Raw genomic sequence first — 25,185 nt, 5'->3', positions numbered from 1 at the left:
TGTACTTTAGTTATTTGTGGATTTCTCTTTTCTCCTAGTCTATGGCCTTATAAGGCATAGTTGGGGGTGGGTCACACATAAGTGCCTTGGCTTCCTTTGTAGATCAATACCAAGACAATTCAGAGATGACTTTCCAGCAAAGTCCCTCAGAGGTTAGCATTTCAATGAGAGAAGGACCCCTCCAAGCTATTTTGGCTCTCTTCTCCCACTTCAAGTAGCTTGGAAGTCACCCAATTGCACATCAGACCTCTAAACCTCTCACCAAGGGAGATAAGGGACCCACTATTTAGTTCTACCTCCATGTCAGGTGATTCTTCTACTTGATGACAGAAGATCAAGTTGTTAAAATCCATGTTACAAATGGATTAAAATAAAATTTTTTCCTGGCTTTAAAAATAGGCATTTCTGACAGGGGAAGCTCTTGTTTGAGCTTCCAGACCATTCTCCTTGGGGCATTGCGTCTTATCTTTGAGGCAAGAAAGGCCTGAACATACTAACCTTTGGAGCTCCCTCTCCTCATGCTGTCATCTGCACCCCGTTATCAAAGACTTTACTTCTTGGCTTGTATTTCTCCACCCAAAGTATCATTATTATCAGTGACTTGGAGAAAAGCACCCTGGAAGAAATACATCACTCCTAATCATTGCAAAGTTTATTAATGCTATGTAATTGTTTTCAGTGGTTTCAGCTGCTACTTGATTCCTTTTTGAATGTCGTTCAATTTTCTTTCAATTTCAAAGTTAAACATTTGAAAACAGAAACCACATGCTCCCCAGCACACTTTCCTTTCAGATTTGGACTACTTTTTTAGTGTATCAGTCCTGTGGCCCGAAAGATAAGGCCTCTGATTCCAGCTCAGATACTGAAGATTGGAACCCCTTCCTGGTGCCTTACTTCTGGTTTGGCAAGAAGTAGAAGCTTCTTGAAATGGCTTCCAATTGAGAGTGTTTGTTATAGGAAACACAAGCAACTGAGATACATCTATCTATTTTTACCCTTCTCTGCTCTCTCTCTCCTCATCCCTCTACATAGTCCTTTGGATGCATCTCCCTCAGAAATCTTTGGTGTGGTGTGAAATGAATACGTTATGTGACTTTATTTAAAGTTCTAAAGACAAGAAAGTGGGATTCTGTAGCCAAATATAAGAAATGTAGAAGGGAAGGAATTTTAATAGGGTACTGGCCAATGCTCATATATCATTTTAATTCAGCTAGGTGTGTGTGCAGTGTGGGATATTTTCTACAACATGGTGTTTGAAATCCTCCAATGAAAGTCGTTTCACGATGAATGAGAATAACTGCTCTGCTAAAACCAGGAGTGGCACAAGAAACTTTTAAGACTTTAAAGCTAATCTACTCCCAAATTGAACTATTGTGGCCAGTGATACTGTCAGTTGCCAGAATTTGGATTATAGTTGCAATGTTCATGTTGAATATCTCTGTGTTTCTTGAGCGCTGTTGTTTGGGTTGTCCAATGTCCTCTAATCACTCATCCCCCATTGACAGCTCTGTCAAAGATTGCAATAAAGGGCCATTTTAACCCATTGGGACTGAGTCAATTCTGACTCCTAAAGTCCATATTGGGCAGAGAGAACTGCCCCATAGGGTTTGCAAGGAGAGGCTGAAGGACTGGAATTGTCCACCTTTTGGTTAGCAGATGAACTCTTAACCACTGTGCCACTAAGGGCCAGAAAATCAGCTGGAAACTTTCCTCTAGTCTGACTTTCAATGATTAAAAGCATTAAGGGGTTTTCGGAGGGCCATTTCCTTTTCTCCTTTCTCTCTGTCCTTGTTCTTCTACCTTGATTATCCATGATATGCTAACTAAAACCAAGTATTAATTGATTATATGTTGTGGTGCAAGTCTTCTTGCTTTGGGGCAAGGGTTGGTTCCTTCTCTGTCTCTTCCTTCTTGTCTTCCTTCTGCTGACATCCTGCCCAGGGAGATGTTAAGCCCCAACAAGTATAAATGGAAGAACACTAAAAGCAACTGTTTGGACCATTGGCTTTCTTTTCCTGTGAGCAGAACAAACATGATAAAGGAAATCAGAGGTTGAGGTTGCTAAATGGTGAAGTGGAGGTGCCAGGAATTGAACCAGGGACCTTGTACATGCAAAGCACATGCTCTACCACTGAGCTACACCCCCTGAAGACTGACTAGCTTGATGATGACTTTTCATAAAAGCATACTGATATTTTTCTGTGTGGTTCCTTCTTCCCATCCCCCCAAAACAAAACAAAATTTTGCCTAGAATAAGACCAACCCACTAAAATAAATAAATAAAACCACATGGTTATATTCCACACTTTCTGGAATTAGTAATGTGGATACTGTCCTGGTGGTGATAGATGGAGAAGGTTAACTGGGTTGTTGTTTGAATAACCTTTTCTGGTCCTAGGATCTTTCCACTCTGGTAGTCCTCTCCAAGGTATACTTGCCAGCAGACTCTTTAAATGAAAGTTACTTGCCTCCCCCAGGAAAGTCCCAAGAAAATCACACCTCTCTAATATCTATCACACTGATAATGACTCCAAATGGGTAGCTCCTTAGATCACTGGCAGCCGCAGACGTTAGTAAAAAAAAAAAAAAAAAAAAAAATTCGTTGATCTTCACTTCTGCTTGGGTCAGTGCCCTGCCACCATCCTTTCCAGCTGACTCTCATTGCTCCTGTCACTTCACACCTTCTGAGCTGGTCCTTAGACCTGCTTCCACACTCCATCTCTATCCCTCGCTTGAGGATCATGTCCACAAATGATTTTAAAGGTGGGGAAACTTCAAAACTCCATCAGCTTTGCATGAAGTGACTTTTTTCTAGACTGGTAGAATCTACAGGTCAAATGCAGAGTCAGGAACTGCATAGCAACAACAAAGCAAACCTGTCAAACTCCTTTCCCTCTGACAACCCAGTGACATAAATGTAAAGCTTCCTTCAGATACAGATGTTTGAAAGGAAAAAGTCAAAGAGCCCTGGAAGTCATCAAAATATGCCATTGGTGAATCTGAAAATACGAGGAGGTCCTCAGTGATACTAAGCAGATGGGGTTGGACTGGCCAGGGAAGAACTTAAGCAAGGACTTTTCTTTCACTGGGATGCTTTCAGCTTAGCATGTATGGCGGATGATCTGTACAGTGAGTCCAAAGCCTATTGATCCAAGATCCTTCATGTGGTATTGAGGAGCATATTGCAGGCAGGTCTTTATTTAAAGCCTTACAATACTGAATTTAAGTATTTACTGCTGTTAAAATTAAACAATTCCCCAGAAGCCTGTGCAATACTTCAAAACTTCTGGGCACTTTATCATTAAACATCCATCTGTAAACCAACCTCAGTAATCCCTCTAGAATGCCCCTTCTTGTTTTCCCAAGGATGTTTGCTCACTTTGGAGTATCATATGGTACATGCCTAACCTAAAATTTTTTTTCCCAAAACCTGTATCTCTAGGATTTGGGTGTTCCATGTGACTTATTCTGCACTACTGTATCAACTCTACATACTTTTTTTACCACAAGATTGTAAAGGACATATAAGCAAAAAACTGCTTTGCAATAGGCCCAGCAATTTCTCTAGAACTTATTGCCCGTTTGCAAATGTCTCTCCTTTCTTCTTTCACTCACTCAATAAATAGTAGAGCTCTTTATTCTTGTAGGTTTTAATACCGGTGAAGGCAAAGCAGGTCAGAAGCAAGTAGTTCCAATTCTCCTTGTCTTAGAGAAAGTGAGTGCTGGAAGGTATTCACTGTATGGTGACTTGGCGCAGGAGGGTTACATCATTTTGACAGAAATTGAGGACCTGTAGAATCCTGGGAATGGATCTGAGACTTCTAGACCTTTAAGAATCTCCCAAGTGAGCTATGTCTGTCACACATTTACTTTCATTGCGGCTAATAATTTCCTCAGCTTTCTGTTTGGAAAGCTTTCCTAGAGAAATCTCATTCCCTATTTCCTTGCTCAAATGAATTTGGGAAACCACCTGCCGCCCTGTAGGGTGATTGAACCTAAATATTACTGCCAGCAGAGAAGGAGACAGTGATTCAGAGGGGGAAGGGATAGACAGAATCAATGGGTATGTGCTCAGCCTTCTGTCTTTTAAATGACACAGTTCCAACTAAGGACACAAAGGGATCTGTCAACAAAGATCATTGACAGATTGTCCAAGGATGTGTTTACTTTTCTTTCAATCCTTCTATATATATACATATATCTGATCCTACAAACTGGAGCTCAAGTGAGCATGATCTTTCCACTTTCTCTTTTTCCTTCTAGTCTTGCTTGTTCTGATGGAACCACCTTGGGAGGTACAGTGGATTTGAAACAGTGGAGTTTCTCCCTGGCCAACTATCAGATCTGCGAAGATATCTTAGAAATATAGCTAATATTTCAAGGAGGATCTTCATGCTCTTTCAGTCGTGAGAGAGGTGTGGCTCAATGGGAGTGTGTCCATTCCTTGAGAGGGTTCAAAACCATACACACTCATCTGCTTTTTACAATTTCCATATTTCCATTCTTTTCTCCCTTTGAAAACACATTTGGTGTATTCATATGGAAATAAACACATTATTCGATGAACTGCTTTTAAATGTTTTCCCTTTCTACTCAGAAGCCAGTAGCTCGCCAGCACATTAATGTGCTCAATAATCCTCTGTTTCCCATTCCAGTGTCACCAAAGAGCAAGACAGAAAAAGAAGGACTGGAATGAAAGAGGAGAGAAAGAACGGGCTTGACCATTTCATTTGGAATTTCCTTAGTTTTTTAAGCAGTATTTAAAGCATAGGAGAGCCTGAAGTTACCAAGGAGAGAAGCTTCTTCCTGTTTTATTTTCTATTCCTTGTAATCTTCTTCTACGAACCCATCCAAAGTCTCCAAAAATTGGATCACATTGTTCAGACATGGGTGGCAACAGACCTCATGTAATTTTGGGTGTGTGAATAGATAATATTGACTGAAATTTGTATTTAAAAGTACACTAGTCTTCTACACAGTACTTTGAGGTATAACTAAGGTCATGTGTCTAGCAGCCAATATACTTCAGTTAGGAGAGCAGCTACACTGAAGATCTGAAGGTCCCTGGTTTAATTCTGGGATTTGGCTGTTTTGTCTACCTATGCGTAATTATTGTCATCCTTTTTTAATATGACAATTGCATTCCAAGACCTTAGGATTGTAATACAACTAAGTGAAGCTAAATTTCTGCTAGCTGACCCTGAGTGTGGAACATAGCTCAGTGGGAGAGGGCATTCCTTGCAGGTATGAAGCGCCAGGTTAGATCCCAGTCACTTCCGCAGTTTTTCTCTGATCCAACACTATTAACAGTATTAATTAAGGAATAGAGCCCTGCGGTAGTTAAGTATTGGGCTATTAAACAAAAGGCCACTGGCATATTCTAGGAAACAGTATGGGCAATTCTATCGTGTCCTATACTGTCACTATCAGTTGGAGTCATCTCCACGGAAATCTTTTTTTTTTTTTTTTTCCCCTTGAAGAAATACAGATTTAGTTCTCCTAATATTTTCCATTCCATTCCTGCACACATAGAAAGTAAAAGCATAACCCGGTGTACTGCCTTGAATGCTCTTCCATTCATGGGCTGTGAGCCTCTACATCCCCTAAAGGTACTGTGGCAAAGGAAGGAAGACTTTCGGAAAGGGAAGAAAGGAAGAATCGGACATCAACGGAATCACTTAAGCCACCCGAATCAAAAGCATGCATGTTAACAGGTGGTTCATCTTGGCTCCCATTTGTTCTATTATTAAAGAGACAGAAAAAGGGACGGGGGTGAGGCGCGGACAGTTTTCTTTAGCGCCTCGTGAATTCTGAGCCAAAAAAAAAAAGGAGGGAGCAAAAGCAGAGGAGCCCATCCTAACGCCTTCAGATTTCTCTGCGGGTGCTGGGCCTAAAAACCAGAGGATGGCTGTAGATTCCGAGTCTTTTTAGGCGAGCGGGTGGCTTGGACTCTGGGCAAGGTCAGGAAGACTGTCAGGGAATTAGAAGCCTTCCTAATATGAAAGTAGAAGAATCAACACATTCCCAGTTGATATTCCATAGCATCAATTTTCCTGTATTTCCTTACTCACTCCATTTTCTCTGTTCTTTTAAATCTTTAAATAAAAAATTTATTGGAAACTTCAGTTGACATCAAAAGGAGACAGACCCATGTGAAGCAGCCCAAAAGGTTTTTCTATCAAAAAGGAAAATAGATACAGGTAGTTCCGACGTAAGTCCTCCTTCAGTGACAAAGCGCGCCACTTACCACAACCCTTATTTTTGTATTCTGTACATCTTATCGTTAATAATATGCCCTACATACGAGGTTGCTTATGTTATCATTCTCATGCCAACCCCGGAAAACAAAGAACAAATTTATAAAAATATTGATAACAAAAGGCAACAATGATAAAAACTAAAAAACAAACAAAAAATGTATTCGACTTATGTAAGAGTTGACTTGGGACACAGTCATTAGTTGAGGACCCACTACAAATAAAAGTGAATGGATCCGAGCTATGCTGAATGCTTTCTTTGTAAAGAACAGCCACTGCCTCTGTTTCTTCATGGTCAATCTTATCACATCTGGTTTGTATGACCAGTAAGCTTCTAGGAATTTCCACCCCACTGCTGGTGCCTTTCAAATGCTTTTTGGTTCCAAAAATGTCTCTATAGGAGGTGGAGCCAAGATGGCAGAATAGACAGAGTCTTCTGGGGAGCCCTCTTTGCAAAGAAGATCAAAAAAAAACAAGTGAAAGGAGTGTATTTGTGAGAAGCTGGGAGCCCTGAGCTTCAAAGGCAAGCTTAGAAAACAAACTGAGGGCAAGGGGGAGGAAGAGACTGTTCAGAAGTGGAAAGGAGTTATCGGACCTGAATCGTGGGAAGCCCTCAGGCACCATTCCAGGAGCTGCCGTGGCGGGCTGGTACTAGCCTTTGGCTGCAGTTTGCTCAGGGAAAAGCAGCCAGCCACACAGCCTACTCACACCTCTGGCACCTCAGAAGAACGGCACTCCAGGCAAAAGGTTAAGTACTTCCATATATTTCACCATCCCCCTCCGCCTCCACCGCCAAGCCGGCTTCAGCAGTGGAATCCCTGGACCTGAGGTAGGCCCGGTTGAGCACCTAGAGCCATCTTCCTGGCCTTAGGGAAGGAAAAATTTGCAACTGGGGGAAAAGATAATTTGCTAGCTCCGTTCACCAGGGGGGAGCTCAGGATAGAAGCGGCTCCTGTCCAGGCATAAACTGTCCGTAGATCTTGAGCACCTTTCGCTTTTTCATGGACTTGTATGGGCATATTTTAGGAGAATAGGCCCTTGTTGGCAGACTGCAGCCATTTCAGCTGTGCGGTGGAGAGGTGGGTGTTTGACGTTTGACATTGCTTTGCCTATTAAGCAAGGTCCTCACCTAAGCACATCAGGGACCTAAGGACTGGTCGCTTCACTCAGGTCACCCAGCCACCCACGACAGGGGTCCAAAGAGAACTGGTACCTTCCAATCCTCACAATCAAAACCTTTGGATGCCCATGGTCCCTCTGCAAAACCCACCCACTTGCAACGCTCTAGGAAACAGGGACGCATCTTCCTCAGAGACACTCGGGGGTCGGTTCTCAGCTCCCTGCCCTGTTCAGAGCGTGACCCCCTGCTGCAATCAGATACCGCTATATACGCCAATCACCCCTGCCCCTCTAAAACTGTAGGACAGAGTCTGTACCACACACTTGATGATTAGCTACCTGGAAACCTGAGTTGAATTCATACAAAAAAACTGAATGGACTCCTAGACTTATATACCTGATAACAGCTCTAGCCAGCTGGGGACAGACCATCAGAGCTACAAAGGTGAAAATAATCAAGCTACCTCACTCAAGCAACCCAGGGAGGTATACCAAAACAAAACAAAGCAAGCAGCTACAACACTGTAAGCAAGGTAAACTAATACAATAACTTATAGATGGCTTGGAGACAACAGTCAATATCCAGTCACATAAAGAAATAGGTCATGATCACCTGAACAGGCTCTCAAAACAAAGAATCCAGGGATCTTCTAGATGAAAGTGCATTCCTGGAATTACCAGAGCCAGAATACAAAAGTTTAATATACGGAACCCTTCGAAACATCAGGAAGGAAATGAGGCAATACACAGAACAAGCCAAGGAACACACAATAAAGCAATTGAAGAACTTAGAAAGATTATTTAGGAACATAATAAAAAGTTTAATAAGCTAGAAAAATCCATAGACAGACAGCAATCAGAAATTCAAAAGATTAACAGTAAAATTTTGGAATTAGACAACTCAATAGAAAGTCAGAGGAGCAGAACTGAGCAAGTAGAAGCTAGAATTTTTGAACTCGAAGATAAATCACTTGGCATTAATATATTTGAAGAAAATCAGATAAAAGAATTTTAAAAAAATGAAGAAAACTTAAGAATCATGTGGGACTCTGTCAAGAGAAATCACCTATGAGTGACTGGAGCACCAAGACACGGAGGGATAAAAAAATATAGAGACAATTGTTGAAGATTTGTTGGCAGAAAACCTCCCTGATATTGTGAAAGATGGAGATATCTATCCAAGATGCTCATCGAACTCCACGTAAGGTCTATGTAAAAAGAAAGTCACCAAGACATATTATAATGAAACTTGCCAAAACCAAACATAAAGAGAGAATTATAAGAGCAGTGAGAGATAAACAAAAAGCCACCTACACAGGAGAGCCAATAAGAATAAGCTCGGACTACATGGCAGAAACTATGCAGGCAAGAAGGCAATGGGATGACAGATTTAAAAAAATTGAAGGAAAAAAATTGCCTGCCAAGAATCATATATCCATCAAAACTGTGTCTTAAATATGACGGTGAAATTAAGACATTTCCAGATAAACACAAGTTGAGGAAATCCGTAAAAACCAAACCAAAACAACAAGAAATACTAAATGGAGTTCTTTGGTTAGAAAATCAACAATATCAGGTATCAACCCAAGACTAGAACTCTGGGCAGAGCAATCAGAAGTTAACCCAAACAGGGAAATCCAAAAAAAAAAAAAAAAAAAAAAAGCTCAAAACAGGGTAACAGCAATGTTATTATATAAAAGAAGACAACATGTAAATAATAAAGAGGGACTAAGAAATGTAATCATACACCTTCCATATGGAAAGGAAGATAAGGCAATACAAAAAAATAAAAGTTAGTTTTAAATTTAAAAAAATAGCAGTAAATAATAAGGTAACCACAAAGGAGACAAACTCTCCTACTCATCAAACTAAAATACAAGAAAAGAATAGAGACTCAGCAGAAACAAAATCAACAACAACAAATATGAGGAAAGGACAGTATATAAAGATACTCTACTCAGCACATTAAATTAAGTGGGAAAAAGAAACTGTCAACAACACACAAAAAAAGACACCGAAGTGATAGCCCTAACTTCATACCTATCCATAATTACAGTGAATGTAAATGGACTGAATGCACCAATAAAGTGACAGAGAGTGGCAGAATGGATTAAAAAACAAGATCCGTCTAGATGCTGCCTACTAGAGACACACCTTAGGCTTAGAGATACAAACAAACTAAAACTCAAAGGATGGGAAAAAATATATCAAGCAAGCAACCATCAAAAAAGAGCAGGAGTGGCAATATTAATTTCTGACAGAAGAGACTTTAAAGTTAAATCCATCATAAAGCATAAGGAAGGACACTATATAATGATTAAAGGGACAATACACCAAGATGATATAACCATATTAAATATTTATGCACCCACTGACAGGGCTGCAAGATACATAAAACAAACTCTATCAGCATGGAAAACTGAGATAGACAGCTCCGCAATAATAGTAGGAGACTTCATCACACCATTTTCGGTGAAGGACAGGACATCCAGAAAGAAGCTCAATAAAGACACAGAAGATCTAAATGCCACAATCAACCAACTTGACCGCATAGACATATACAGAACATTCCACCCAACAGCAACCAACTACACTTTCTTTTCCAGTGCACATGGAACATTGTCTAGAACAGACCATGTATTAGGTCATAAAGCAGGCCTTTTCAGAATCCAAAACAGTGAAATATTACAAAGCATCTTCTCTGATCATAAGGCCATAAAAGTGGAAATCAATAACAAGAAAAGCAGAGAAAAGAAATCAAACACTTGGAAACTGAACAACACCCTGCTCAAAAAACACTGGATTATAGAAGACATTAAGGATGGTATAAAGAAATTCAGAGAATCCAATGAGAATGAAAACACTTTCTATCAGAACCTTTGGGACACAGCAAAAGCGGTGCTCAGAGGCCAATTTATATCAATAAATGCACACATCCAAAAAGAAGAAAGGGCCAAAATCAAAGGATTATCCCTACAACTTGTACAAATAGAAAGAGAGCAACAAAAGAGACCCACAGGCACCAGAAGAAAACAAATAATAAAAATTTGAGCTGAACTAAGAGAAATAGAAAAAGGAAAAACGATTGAAAGAATCAACAAGACCAAAAGCTCGTTTTTTGAAAAAATCAACAAAATTGACAAACCACTGGCCAAACTGACAAAGGAAAAACAGGAGAGGAATCAAATAACCCGAAATGAGATGGGCAATATTACAACAGACCCAACTGAAATTAAAAGAATCAAATCACATTACTATGAAAAACTGTACTCTAACAAATTTGAAAACCTAGAAGAAATGGATGAATTCCTAGAAACACACTACCTACCTAAACTAACACAGACAGAGGTAGAATAACTAAATAGACCCATAACAAAAGAAGAGATTGAAAAGGTAATTAAAATACTCCCAACAAAAAAAAAGCCCTGGTCTGGACGGCTTCACTGCAGAGTTCTACCAAATGTTCAGAGAAGAGTTACCACCACTACTACTAAAGGTATTTCAGAGCATAGAAAAGGACGGAATACTCCAAACTCATTCTATGAAGCCACCATATCCCTGGTACCAAAACCAGGTAGACGCAACAAGAAAAGAAAATTATAGACCTATATCCCTCATGAACGTAGATTCAAAAATCCTCAACAACATTCTAGCCGATAGAATTCAACAACATATCGAAAAGTATTTCACCATGACCAAGTGGGATTTATACCATGTATGCAGGGATGGTTCAACATTAGAAGAAGAATTGATGGAATCCACCACATAAATAAAACTAAAGACAAGCATCACATGATTTTATCAATTGATGCACAAAAGGCATTTGGCAAAGTTCAACACCCATTCATGATGAAAACTCTCAGCACAATAGGAACAGAAGGAAAATTCCTCAACGTAATAAAGGGCTTTTATACAAAGCCAACAGCCAATATCACCCTAAATGGAGAGAGCCTGAAAGCATTCCCATTGAGATCAGAAGCCAGACAAGGATGCCCTTTATCACCACTCTTATTCGACATTGTGTTGGAGGTCTTAGCAAGAGCAATTCAGCTAGATAAAGATATAAAGGGCATCCAGATTAGCAAGGAAGAAGTAGAAGTATCTCTATTGCAGATGACATGATCTTGTACACAGAAAACCCTAATGAGTCCTCAAGAAAACTACTGAAACTAATAGAAGAGTTCAGCAAAGTATTGGGATACAAGATAAACATACAAAAATCAGTTGGATTCCTCTATACCAACAAAAAGAAAATCGAAGAGGAAATCACCAAATGAATGCCATTTACAGTAGCCCCCAAGAAGATAAAATATTTAGGAATAAATCTTACCAGAGATGTAAAAGACTTATACCAAGAAAACTGCAGTACACTTCTGCAAGAAACCAAAAGAGACTTACATAAGTGGAAGAACATACCTTGCTCATGGATAGGAAGACTTAACATTATAAAAATGTCTATTCTACCAAAAATGGTCTATACATTTAATGCAATTCCAATCCAAATCCCAAGGATATTCTTTAATGAATTGAGAAACAAATCACCATCTTCATATGGAAGGGAAAGAGGCCCCACATAAATAAGGCAATACTGAAAAAGAAGAACAAAGTGGGAGGCCTTACTTTACCTGATTATAGAACCTATTTTACTGCCGCAATAGTCAAAACAGACTAGTACTTGTGCAACAAGAGATACATAGACCAGTGGAACAGAATTGAGAATCCAGACATAAATCCATTGTCATATGAGCAGTTCATACTTGTCAAAGGCCCCAAAACAGTTAAATGGGGGAAAAGACAGTCTTTTCAACAAATGGTGTTAGCATAACTGGATCTCCATCTGCAAAAAAATGTAAGAAGACCCATACCTCATTCCATGCACAAAAACTAACTCAAAATGGGTCAAAGACCAAAAAATAAAATCTAAAATGCTAAAGATCACAGAAGAAAAAATAGGGACAAGGTTAGGAGCCCTAATACATGGCACAAACAGTATACAAAACATTATTAAGAATGCAGAAGAAACAGTAGATAACTGGGAGCTCCTAAAAATCAAACACTTATGCTCATCGAAAGACTTCGCCCAAAGAGTAAAAAGATTGCCTACAGACTGGGAAAAACTTTTTACCTATGACATTTCTGTTCAGCACCAGATCTCTACAATCTACATGATACTGCAAAAACTCAACTACAGAAAGATAAATAACCCAATTAAAAAATGGGCAAAAGATATGAAGAGACACTTCACTAAAGAAGACATTCAGGGAGCTAACAGATACATGACAAAACGTTCGCGATCACTAGCCATTAGAAAAATGCAGATCAAAACTACAATGAGATTTCATCTTACTCCAACAAGGCTGGCATTAATCCAAAAAACAGAAAATAATAAATGTTGGAGAGGCTGTGGAGAGATTGGAACACTTATAAACTGCTGGTGGGAATGTAAAATGGTACAACCACTTCAGAAATCAATTTGGCTCTTCCTTCAAAAGCTAGAAATAGAACTACCATATGATCCAGCAATCCCACTCCTCAGAATATATCCTAGAGAAATAAGAGCCTTTACAGGAACAGGTATATGCACAGTCATGTTTATTGCAGCACTGTTTATAATAGCAAAAAGATGGAAGCAACCAAGGTGCCCATCAACAGATGAATGGATAAATAAATTATGGTATATTCACACAATGGAATACTATGCATCCATGAAGAATAGTGAGGAATCTGTGAGACATTTCATAACATGGAGGAACCTGGAAGGCATTATGCTGAGTGAAATTAGTCAGTTGCAAAAGGACAAATATTGTCTAAGACCACAATCATAAGAATTTGAGAAATAGTTTAAACAGAAGAAAACACTCTTTTGTGGTTACGAGAGGGGGAGGAGGGGAGGGTGGGAGAGGGGCATTCACTAATTAGACAGTAGATAAGAAGTACTTTAGGTGAGGGGAAAGACAACACACAATACAGGAGAGGTCAGCACAACTGGACTGAAACAAAAGCAAAGAAGTTTCCTGAATAAACTGAATGCTTCGAAGGCCAGCTTAGCAGGGGCGGGGGTTTGGGGACTGTGGCTTCAGTGGACATCTAAGTCAATTGGCATAACAAAATCTATTAACATTCTGCATCCCACTTTGGAGAGTGGCGTCTGGGGTCTTAAACACTAGCAAGCAGCCATCTAAGACGCATCAACTGGTCTCAACCCACCTGGATCAAAGGAGAATGAAGAACACCAAGACACAAGACACAAGGTAATTATGAGTCCAAGAGACAGAAAGGGCCATGTGAAACACAGACTACATCATCCTGAGATGAGAAGAACTAGATGGCACCCAGCTATAACCGGTGACTGCCCTGACAGGGAACACATCAAAGAACCCCTGAGGAAGCAGGAGAGCAATGCGGTGCAGACCCCAAATTCTCATTAAAAGACCAGAATTAATGGTCTGACTGAGACTAGAAGGACCCCAGTGGTCATGGCCCCCAGAAGTTCTATGGGCCCAGGACAGGAACCATTCCTGAAGCCACCTCTTCAGATAGGGATTAGGCTGAATAATGGATTGGAGAGGGATGCTGGGAAGCAGTGAGCTTCTTGGATCAGGTGGACACCTGAGACTATGTTGGTATCTCCTGTCTGGAGGGGAGATGAGAGACTAGAGGCGGTTAGAAGCGAATGAAATGGATGCAAAAAGACAGAGCGGAGGGAGACAGTGGGCTGACTCATTAGGGGGAGAGTAATTGGGAGTATATACCAAGGTGTATATGTGTTTTTGTGTGAGAGACGGACTTGATTTGTAAACTTTCACTTAAAGCACAATAAAAATTATAAAAAAAAAAAAAAAAGATTTAAAATACTGAAATATAAATTAAATAATTCCCCAAAGCCTGGACTGTGCTCCAAGACTTCTGGACATTTATATTATTATTAAATATCCCCCTGTAAATCAACCTCATTCATCCCTCCAGAATGCTCCTTTTTTTTTTTTTCCCCAAGGACCTTGCCCACTTTGAAGTAAAGAATGGTAGATATCTAGCCTAAAAGTTTCTTTTTCTCAAGACCTGTATTTCTAGGATTTTGTGTATTCCCTGTGACTTGGTCTTCTGAACTACTGTGCCAAATGTACATTCTCTTTTATCACAAAATTGTAAACAGTGTATAAGGCAAAAAAAAAAAAAGAGGCTTTGCGGTAATTGCAGCAGTTTCTCTAGAACTGACAGTGGTTTGCGAACATCTCTCACTCAATAAATAGTTGCGCTCTTTAGTCTTATTGTTTGTAACACTGGGGAAGGCAAAGAAAGTTGGAGGCACGCAGTTCCGACTCTCCTATCTTAGACCTTTAGAAAATTTACTTGTGAAAGTGAGTATTGGAGGGTATTTGTTGTCGGGTGACTTGGTGCAGGAAGGAGACATCATTCTGACATAAACTGAGGACCTTTCCAACCCTGGGAAAGGATCTGGTACTTTTAATGCTTTAGTCTAGCATTCTCCCAATTCAGCCCTGTCTTTCACACCTTTACTTTCATGGACGCTAATGATTTTCTCAACTTTCTATTTGGAAAGGATTCCTTGAGAAATGCCCTTCCCTATTTCCTGGGTCAGAGGATTTTGGGAAAGATGTGCCTTCATGTATAGTGATTGATCCTAAATATTACTGCCAGCTGAGGCTGATGTGGGGAGTCAGACCGGGAATGGGTAGAAGCAATAAGTGGGAAGGTCCTCAGCCTTCTGTCTTTTAATCGACAGAGGCCCAACTGAGAACACAGAAGGGTCTGTTAACAAAGATGGTTAATAGATTGTCCAAGGACGTCTTTAATTTCTCACAATTCTTTTTTTTTTGTTGTTCTTCCTCAGTAACCACAAAATAGAGCACAAGTGAGCCTGTTCCTTCTGGTCTTGCTTGTTCTGATGCAACCAGATTGGGAGGTCCAGTGGGATTTGAAACAGTGGAGCATTTCTCTGGCCAAGATTCAGATCTGCTAAGACTTCTTAGAAATGCGGGGTAATATTTCAAAGTGGATCTTCATGACCTTCCTGTAGTGAGAGAGCTGTAGCTCAATGGGAGTGTGTCCTTTCCTTGAGGAGGTTGGAAACCACAGAACTCATCTGCTGCTTATAGTTCCCAACATTTCTGTTCTTTTCTCCTTTTGAAAACATGTTTTGTGAATTCATATGGAAATACACAAATTATTCAGTGCATTGCCTTTAAATGTTTCCCCATTTCTACTCAGAAGCAAGAAGGCCACCACCACATTAACGTGCTCAGTAATCCTCTGTACCTCTTTCCAGTGTCATTGAAGAGCAAGACGGAAAACGAAGGACTGAAGGAGGAGAAAAAGAACAGACTCCTGCATTTCATTAGGAATTCCATTAGTTTTCTGAGCAGCATTTGGAGCATGGAACAGCCAGAGGTTGCCAGGTACAGAAGCTTCTTCCCCTTTTAACTATTTCTCTCCTTCTTCACCCTCCTCCTCCTCTACGAACCCATCAAAGGTTCCCAATAATTGGATCGAATTTTTCAGACATGGGTGGCAACAGAGCCCATATAATTTTGGGAGAGTGAGTAGATAACATTGAATGAGATTCAGTATTTAAAAACACACGAGCCTTGTAAGTAAAAAGGTAAAACAGAACTTTGAAAGGATTACTGAAAATCCTCTCCTCAAATAGCTGAAATAGCTTGGCTGGGAGAGTGTCAACCTGAGGAAACTACAGTCCCTTGTTCAAGCCTGAGTTTTGGCAGTTTCTTTGACCTTTGCATAATTATTACCATCCCTTTTCTTATATAACAATTGCATCCCAGCTTGGAGATTGTAATAGAAGTAAGAGTGGTAAATCCATGCAGCCGAGAATTTTTTAATAATATACATACATGTATATATTCCTATATATGTCACTATAGTAGTTACTGATTTTAGCAAATTCAACCAGGTTGTATTCGTATATATTTTTGTCATCCTCTCCTTTATTTCCGTATTGATATGGTCTCCCATGAAGTGTTGAATATTTTATTTAAAATTAAAAGGAAAAACACCAGGAGCCCTGGTGGCACAACGGTTACCAGCTAGGCTGCTAACCTAAAGGTCTCTGGTTCAATCTATCTAGCTGCTCTGCAGGAGGAGGACCTGGAGAACTGCTCCTGTAAATATTGCAGCCTAGAAAACCCTATGGGATGGTTCTACTATGGAAATTGTGGGGTAAGAAATTCTAATACACTACTTGATGGTGCACTGATAAAGTGCTTGGCTACTAACAGAAAGATTAGTAGTTTGAACCCACCACCTGCTCACAGGGAGAGAGACAGGGCAGTGAGGTTCCATAAAGATGACAGCTGCAGAGGCTCTTTAGGGGCAATTGTATCGTGTCTTATAGGGAAAACCCTAGGAAGCAGTTCTACCCTGCCCTACAGAGTCGCTAAGAGTTGGGGTCGACTTAAAAGAAATGCATTTTGGTTATACTTATGATCCTTTTCTGCTTTCATGTTATGTATGGGGAGGTGTGGGAGAAGGGATGGTTTTAATTGGAAGAAATGTTTAAAGTCCTGTATAAAAAGAATCACTATACTGTATGAGTGTACAAATGTGGGTGTGGTGTATGCAAGAAAAATTTTGTAATAAAAAAATTTAGGTTTGAATCCTGAGTCCACTGCATTATTAAACTGCTAGAATAAGGAAATTTGTTGAACATCTTTGAATTTTTAAACAATTTTAAGAACATCTTTAATTTTCTTGCTGATAACAGCCCTACAGCCTTGCACCCCTGTTTCAAATTTCCAAATTATTTTTGTTTGAGGAAAGAACAAAAATAAACATTTCTATATGAAAAATTCTGCTGAACATTTAAGAAGGAAACTAGAATTCTGAACAATGAAAGCAAATGGCGGTGAAGTCATCAAGACTCGTGTATAAATATTCCATATTTTCCACTCTAACATCAACCTGTTTCTTGACATTCTTTATCAGGGTAACAGGTAATGTGCTTTTTTTTTCTTCTTCTTCTACTTTTCAGTGTTTTGCTTACACAGTCGGTATCTGTTTTCCACTGGAAACTACTGGGACACTGTCAGGAGAAAATAACCTACAGTGTTCCAACCTCAAAAACTACATCAAGCTGCAAAAGGAAAATTGGTACAAAGTGAGAAGCAACATGAGGATAGGGACGTTGACTGTACAGAGATTGGGGAGCAGATACTTTATCCATTAGGTCATACAGCCCATCTCAGCTCAGACGATTGCATTTTATTTAAGAAATACTTGATTGGACAGAGTATCATAGAGTGTTTTATTGCCTAAATAAGCAAGGATTCTTTTACATTGTATTGAGGTGGGAGACACAGGGCAATTACCAAAAAGTAGTTAGCCTTCATTCATTATCTCAAAAATGAGGCCAATGACTGCTGTGTAAAACCGGATGCTATAAAGACTGAATGAGATCATGCATGTGACCACATTTCCATGTCCATGTGAGATATGAAACATAAATGTGGGTAGGTCCTACTCTGTCCTCTCCGCCTAGTGGTTCTCCCAGGACAACACCTACTCAGGTAACATCTTCTCTAGCCAGTGCTGTCTAACAGAAATATAATGCAAGCCATAAATGAGGGACACTTATGCCATTTCCAGTTTTCCAGGAGCCACATTAAATGACTAAAAATAAGCTTATGAACTTAATTTTAACAATATACTTTATTAAACTGATGTATCCAAAACATTACCAAGCAATCGATTAAAAATTAATGACTTCTGGTTTCCAGTCTGGCATGTAAAGAACTTGGAAATCATCTCTCCCATCCTCAAGACAAGAAAAAAGTGGCAAAATTCACAGCTCTTTATAGATACATCAGAGAATTGAGATCACAGGGCAAACCAACAACTTGAAAATGAGAAACGAACAGGCTGATACAGAGAATCGCTGCTTACTAGGTGTCGAAATGGTCACTGCAGCTGGTACCAGAGTTAGAATTGTTTATTGCTGGAGACTGGGAGTAGACTCGCTTAAGAGAGAAAAACTCCTGGAGGCCCAGCTTTAGGGGGCGCCTCAGACTTTGTGAGTTTTACCTTGAGTTACAGCACCACATTCTCACTGACCTTCAAAGAAATATCCCCTGGTTCTTCCAGCAAAGGGAGCGGGAAAAGTTAGGACTTTAAAATAGTGCTCTGTTCTTCACAATGGCCTGTCCTCAAGGGAAAATACTTTACCAGAGCCTTAGGAGTATGAAACCAAGTGGCTCGTTGGTCTAGGGGTATGATTCTCGCTTAGGGTGCGAGAGGTCCCGGGTTCAAATCCCGGACGAGCCCATTTTGGAACGCTGGTGGCGTAGTGATGAAGTGTTACAAGTGCTAACCAATAAGTGGGCACTTGGAATCCTCCAGGGGCTCCTTGGAAACCATCGGGCGGTTCTACTCTGTCCAATAGGGTCGCTATGAGTCGGAATCGACTCGACGGCAGTGGGTTTGGTTTGGTTTTTGGGTTTACAGTGCCACTATGAGTCGGAATTCACTCGACCGCAACTTTTTTTTTCTTTTGAAGGCATACAGATTTAGTTCCAGTATTTTCCATACCACTCGTGCACACATAGAAAGTAAAAACATAACTCGTCCATTCACAAGCTGTGTGAGACTGTACATCCCCTAAGGACACTGTCATAACGGAAGGAAGACTTTCGGAAAGGGGAGAAATGAAGAACCGGATCCCAACGGAATCACTTGAAACACCCGAAATAAAAGCATGCGAATTAACAGGTGGTTCACCGCGGCTCCCAGTTGTACTATTATTAAAGAGACCGAAAGGCAGAAAAGGGGCTGGGGGAAGAGTCCCGCGGGCAGTTCCCTCTCCTGCATTGTGTTTTCTGGGCCAAAGGACGGAGCAAAAGCAGAGAAGCCCATCACATGCCCACCGATTTCTTACCGGTGCTCGGTCTAAAAATGAGAGATGGACGGCTGTAGATCCCGAGTCTTTTTAGGCGAGCTAGTGGCTTTTTTTTTAGTGGCTTGGACGCTGGGTAAGGTAACGAAGACTGTCAGGGAGTTAGAAGCTTTCCTAAAACGAAAGTAGAGGAAATAACTAGAATCAACACATCCCTGACTGATATTTCATAATATCAATTTTCTTGTATTTCTCACGCACTCCATTTTCCTCCTTATTTTTAATCTTTCAATGAAACATTACTGGAAACCTCAGTTAACATCAAAAGGAGGCAGGCCCATGTGAAGAAGCAGCGAAAGTTTTCTTCTGTCAAAAAGGAAAATGGATCCAGGTAGTTCAGGACTTAAGCTGTATTTGAGCTGCAAGGAACAGTACTTACCAACGCCTTTTTTTTTTTTTTTTTACACCTTGTCGGTAGTAATATGTCCTATGTACAATGTTGCTTATGTTATATTCTCATGCAAACCCCGGAAAAGAAACAAATTTATTAAAATATTGATAATAAAAGGCAAAAATAACAAAAACAAACAAACAGAAAAAGATATTCTACTTACATAAGAATTGACTTGGGACACCGTCCTTAGTGGGGGACTACCACAAACAAAAGGTGAGTGGATCACAAGTATACTGAATGCTTCTTTGTAAAGAACAGCCACTGCCTCTGTTCCTTCAGGGTCAATCTTATCACATCTTATTTGTGTGACCAGCAAACCTCTACGAATTTCCAGTCCACTGCTAGTAACTTGCTAATGTTTTATGGTTTCAAATCTGTCTCTACGTCTGTATGTATTCCTGTTGAATGAAAGCGTCTTTAGGAAGACACAGAATTTGATGGTTGCTCACAGCACTCCCATCTTTGATATCCTTCTCAATTTTCCTTTCTAAGAAAATATCCACAGGAGGTACTCAGGAGAGAGACAGCCTGGCTTCCAAGACTGATTGGCTTCTGGTTGGTTGTGTTCCTGGGGTCAATTATTTGTTTTAGGGTGAATTTTATCAACGGAGGTAATGTAGTCATTTCATGTGTTAGCTCTTATCTTCCTGTTATCCACTTGCTCTCTACAGGCACTTTAAGAAAACAGTAGGAAAAAGTGAGAGCTGCATGTGGGGAGAGTAATACTGGCTTCATAAAATGAATTAGAAGTATTCCCTCCTTTTCTATTTTCTGGAAATGATTGTGCATAGTTTGTGTTAACTCTTTAAATATTTGTTGGAATATTCTAATTAATTTTTCTGGTCCTGGTGACATTTTTATGGGAGGAGGAGTTTTAAAATTACTAAATCAAATATCCTTAATACAATACTATTGAAAATACTTATTCACACTGGGTGAGTAGGGGCAGTTTGAGTTTTTTGAGGAATTGGTCCATTTCCATTAAGTTGTGAAATTTATGTGTGTAGCATTGTTTATAGTATTGCCTTATTATTCTTTTGTGTGTAGAGCCTATAGTGATACCCCTCTTTGATTCCTGATTCTGATACTTTGTGTTTTCCCCCCTTCTTTTTGGTTAGTTTCTTTTTGTCAGTCTTGCTAGAGGTTTTTTAATTACATTCATCTTTTCAAAGGACCAACTTATTCTTTCATTGATTTTCTCCATTTTATTTATTTTCAATTTAATTTATTTCTGTTCTTATTTTTAGTGTTTCCTTCCTTCTGCTTGACTTGTTTATTTTGCTCGTATCTCTCTGTTTCTGTAAACATTACAGCGGTGGAGACTCTGAAGCGGCATTGTACCCTATCTTATAGGGAAAACCCTATGAGGCAGTTCTGCCCTCAAGGGAAACTATTTTATCACAGCCTAACCAACAAGGATTTTATCAGATCCTAACCGGTGTAGAAGACGGGATCTATCCAACCACAGCCCACTCCAGCCTGTCACATGCAGCATGCAGCAAGAGAAATATCCAATTAAGTCCACTCTAGGGAAAAAAATTTTTTTTTTTTTTTTTTTTAGCCTTGGAGGTGGGGGAGAGTTTTGTAAATGAAAGGGCTAAGCAATACTTTGAAGGTATATCTAAAAATCATGCTCAAAGCAGCAGAAATAGCTCAGTTGAGAGAACCTTAGCCTGAAGATGTAAAGGTCCCTTGCAATCCCGGGTTTCAGCAGATTTGTTTTCATGTACATAATTATCCTTTTTTTTTTTAATGTAAGAATTTTATTCCAAGGCTTTGGGATTGTAATAGAACTTAAGTGTAGAAAACCTTTAACAAAAGTCTCCCCAGCTGGGGGATGTAGCTCAGTGTTGGAGCACATGCTTTGCATACAGGAGGTCCACGGTTCGATCCCAGGCATCTCCAGAATTTTTCTCTGTCCCAACACTATTTAAACCCACTGGTTAAGGTATGGAGTCCTGGGATAGTAGAGTAGTTAAGAAGTTGGCTACTAAGCAGAATGCCACTGTCATCCTCTTGGAAATACTATGATGGCAATTCTGTCGTTATCCTATGGTGTCACTGTGAGTCGGAATCCACTCGACCGCAACCTCTTTTTTTTGAAGGCATATAGATTTAGTTCTCCTGGTATTTTCCATGCCATTCCTGAACACATAGAAAGCAAAAACAACCCTGTGGCTTGCCTTGAATGCTCCTCCATTCACAACCTGTGAGCCTGTACATCCCTAAGGTGACTGTGACAAAGGAAGGAAGACTTTCAGAAAGGGGAGAAACGAAGAACCGGATTCCAACGGAATCACTCGAATCAAAAAGGTGCACCTTAATAGGTGGTTCTTGGCTCCCATTTGTACTGTTTTTAAAGAGACAGAAAGACAGAAAAAGAGGTGGTGGAAGGTCCCCGTGGACAGTGTTCTTTAGTGTCTTGCGTTTTCTGGGCCAAAGGACCGAGCGGAAGCAGTAAAGCCCATCATATGCCCACCAATTTCTCTACTGGTGCTCGGGCAAAACAGAGAATGGACAGCTGCCTATTCAGAGTCTTTTTAGAGAAGTGACTGACTTGGACATTGGACAAGGGAAGGAAGCTTGTAAGGAACTTAGGAGCCTTCCTAAAACGGAAGTAGAAGAAATAGGTAGAATCAACACATTCCCAAATGATATTCCATAATATCAATTTTCCTATATTTCCTCACTCCATTTTCCTCCTTATTTAAGTCTTTAATTAAAAACATTTACTGGAAACCTCGGATTAGTAAAGCAAAAAGAAAGCTGCATTCAGCATATGTTCAAAAAGACAAAAGGTGAGAAGTAGAACAACCTGTTGCCAGAGCTAATGTCTGCCCAAGTCCAAGGAAATATTACAGAGTAAGCAAGAATGGGAAGACGGACAAGCATGATTCCCAGCCGTGTCTGCCCTAGTCCAGAGAATATTACAGAATAAACAAGAATGGGAAAATGGACAAGCATGCTGCCACAGCCCTGTCTGTCCAAAGTCTAAAGAAGGTTACAGAGTTATCAGTATATATTCACATTACAAATGGCTGAAACCATTGAAAGTTCACCTTTTCACAGTAGAAATTGTCATCCTACATTTTGAATTATATTTCTTGATGATCGCTGGTACAGGCTTCAGTAATGGCAGTCAGGAGGGTCTTCATTGATGCAACACATTTCTATTCACTATATGTTAACAGAAAAAGATAAGAGTGGAAAGTGCTCTGTGTTCTGGCTTACGTGAAAGTTTCCCTAAAAGATATTTTCCAAGATTATTCTATCTATTGTCTTTATCTCAGGGCCCAATTGATGTGTCCTTGTGAGCTCCTGTGAGCCCACCTCCAGCTGGGTCATATTCTCAATGTTCAAGGACAGGGAATAATGATTCCAATATTATATCCTGAATCATTCCCTCCTTTTGATGGGAGATTGGAGATAACACATCAGTGATCAATACCTGAACTTAGTCGAGCTCCTAGATGGCGGCCATGGCAGGTTCTTTAAACTCGTAGTGCTGGTTTTCCACCAGATACCATCCGGTTCTTCACCAGGATCCTAAAAGCGTTGTTCTCATCAATCGATCTTCTCATCAACCGCATTGCCAAAGTGAGCAAACTCAATGTACCTTGACATTTTAGCCTGAAGCCTTCTTTTGCCTTTTAGGTGTGTAAGGCAATAGAAGAAAAGCATTATTATGCCTAATACTTTTAGGATGTAGACTAAGAATATTACTTGTAGTAGTGCAAATAAAACTGGTGTTTGTAAGGGTATTACAGTATGTAACCAAGTAGCTTGCTTTCCAATTCTATTTGTGTATTCTGTTCTTCTCCTGTGTTATTTATCTAAATGCAACAAGAGGTATTTGCTACAGCACATATTACACTTTCTTGGACCAATAAAAAAAATCTAAGTCTATTTTGTTATCTCATGCCACCTTGGCTTAATGAGGCCAGAGATCACTGTTTTACTTCCATCCCACTAACAAATTTGTCTGTTATTTTCCCCATAGTGATTGATAAATTTCTTAAAGATTTCTCCAGTTCAAATACACCATAAAGAGGAATTAAATTTACCAACCATACCCTGAGTATTGGACCAATGGGCTTTCTTCTGACTCTCATTTTACAAAGGATAAAAAATTAACATTAACTTTCTAGTATTTACTTCGAATATCTAAAGATAATCCTAAAGTTCCCAAAGTGCATTGCCCACACATTCACCAGGAATCTAAATAAGAGATTGTCCATGTAAATTCACTATTAGTTAGAAAGGAATCATCTAAATTAGTATAGCTGGATCCACCACACAAAAACGTATATCTATAAAGGGCACTCGAAGTTTGTCTAGAGAAAACAGAAGGTATAGAAAAATTTACATGTGACAAACAGGTTTCTATTAAAGAATATATGGTTAGCAAGATAATACAGGATGGAGTTGTCCTGTTGGAGGTCTCCAGTTAATCTGTCTAAAATATACTCAGTGTTTTCCCTAAGGGCAAGCTGCCTCTCCTTGGTTTACCTATTAACAGTCATGGGTCGCTTACTGAGAAGCAGAGATGGAGTCTAAGGCAAAATGGAGTCTGAGCCATGAGGTCGACCTCCTCTGAGAATCTGATTCCTTTAAGTTACACAATTTTCTGTATAGCAAGAGGGTAAGAGTTTGATTACAAGCATTAGACAGGTATTTCATACAACATTGTCTTGAAGACTGATTAAACTGATTATTGATTTACCCTAAGCATAACTCTATTTACTGATCTTTGGAGTCAGCTTCTCAAAACAAACTGAATTCTTCAAAAAGAAAGCACAATGCCCAGAGCAAAATGGTCTTGCTAGTTTATCTGGACAATTGTTTGACTCAATGTGGTTTCAGGAATCAGTTTCTTTTGTTTCTGAAGGCTCGAGGTTTAAGAAGGACACCCAAAGGCGATGGCCTATATAGGTTGCCCCAACCTCTATGAACGCAAGAAATCTGGATTCCAGGAGAATTATATACAGTCTTTCATGGTTCCCTCCTTTGGATCATGAAGTTGTTATAGAATCTTTGATCAAAAATATTCAATAAATGGTAATTGGGCACTATCTGGTTTTTAAGATCCCAGGTACTATACAGCAAATCAGGAGGTAGAACAGAAACACTAACACTAGGCCAATTGTCTGAAATAATCAGTGAACGAAACCATGACCCTAAGATCTTTGATCCACAGAAACAAATCCAATGAGGTGTTCATTTATGCACAAGCAGCATCAGTAACTAGTTTCCTTGTGCCTCTGTAGCAACCACATTCTGCAAAACCTATGATTGTGGTGTAATATACATACAGCAACATTTATCTGTTAAGGCACAAACTTCCTTGAGAGAGCTAATAGAAAATCTAATGCTATTCTAATTTGTAAAATCATAGCTCAAATTTGAGACACTTTCCTGGTTATGATATTTACAACTTTGCTAAGTTTACCAACAGGAACTTCTAATTCAAGAGTTAAAATAACTAAATGCAT

At 39.7% G+C, this 25,185-nt stretch overlaps 1 long non-coding RNA gene and 2 other non-coding genes across 3 annotated transcripts in view; 1 reads left to right on the top strand and 2 right to left on the bottom strand.

The window, feature by feature from the left end:
* Positions 1 to 539: 539 nt before the first annotated feature.
* Positions 540 to 25,185, bottom strand: part of LOC126077500 (uncharacterized) — a 137,251-nt gene continuing 112,605 nt past the window's right edge. The window contains exons 4-5 of the long non-coding RNA XR_007517762.1: positions 19,282 to 19,413; positions 540 to 616 (exon numbers count right to left, since the gene is read on the bottom strand). This is a non-coding gene — a long non-coding RNA (uncharacterized LOC126077500). The remainder of the gene's footprint in view (positions 617 to 19,281; positions 19,414 to 25,185) is intronic.
* On the bottom strand, positions 2,075 to 2,146 carry TRNAA-UGC (transfer RNA alanine (anticodon UGC)). The gene has a single exon. It is a non-coding gene; the product is annotated as a tRNA-Ala (tRNA).
* On the top strand, positions 18,600 to 18,671 carry TRNAP-AGG (transfer RNA proline (anticodon AGG)). The gene has a single exon. It is a non-coding gene; the product is annotated as a tRNA-Pro (tRNA).

This window comes from Elephas maximus, chromosome 1, assembly GCF_024166365.1.
Source record: "Elephas maximus indicus isolate mEleMax1 chromosome 1, mEleMax1 primary haplotype, whole genome shotgun sequence".
NCBI classification, from domain to species: Eukaryota; Metazoa; Chordata; class Mammalia; order Proboscidea; family Elephantidae; genus Elephas; species Elephas maximus.
The sequence above is the reverse complement of the archived record's forward strand: the minus strand, read 5'-3'. Positions and strand labels throughout refer to the sequence as shown.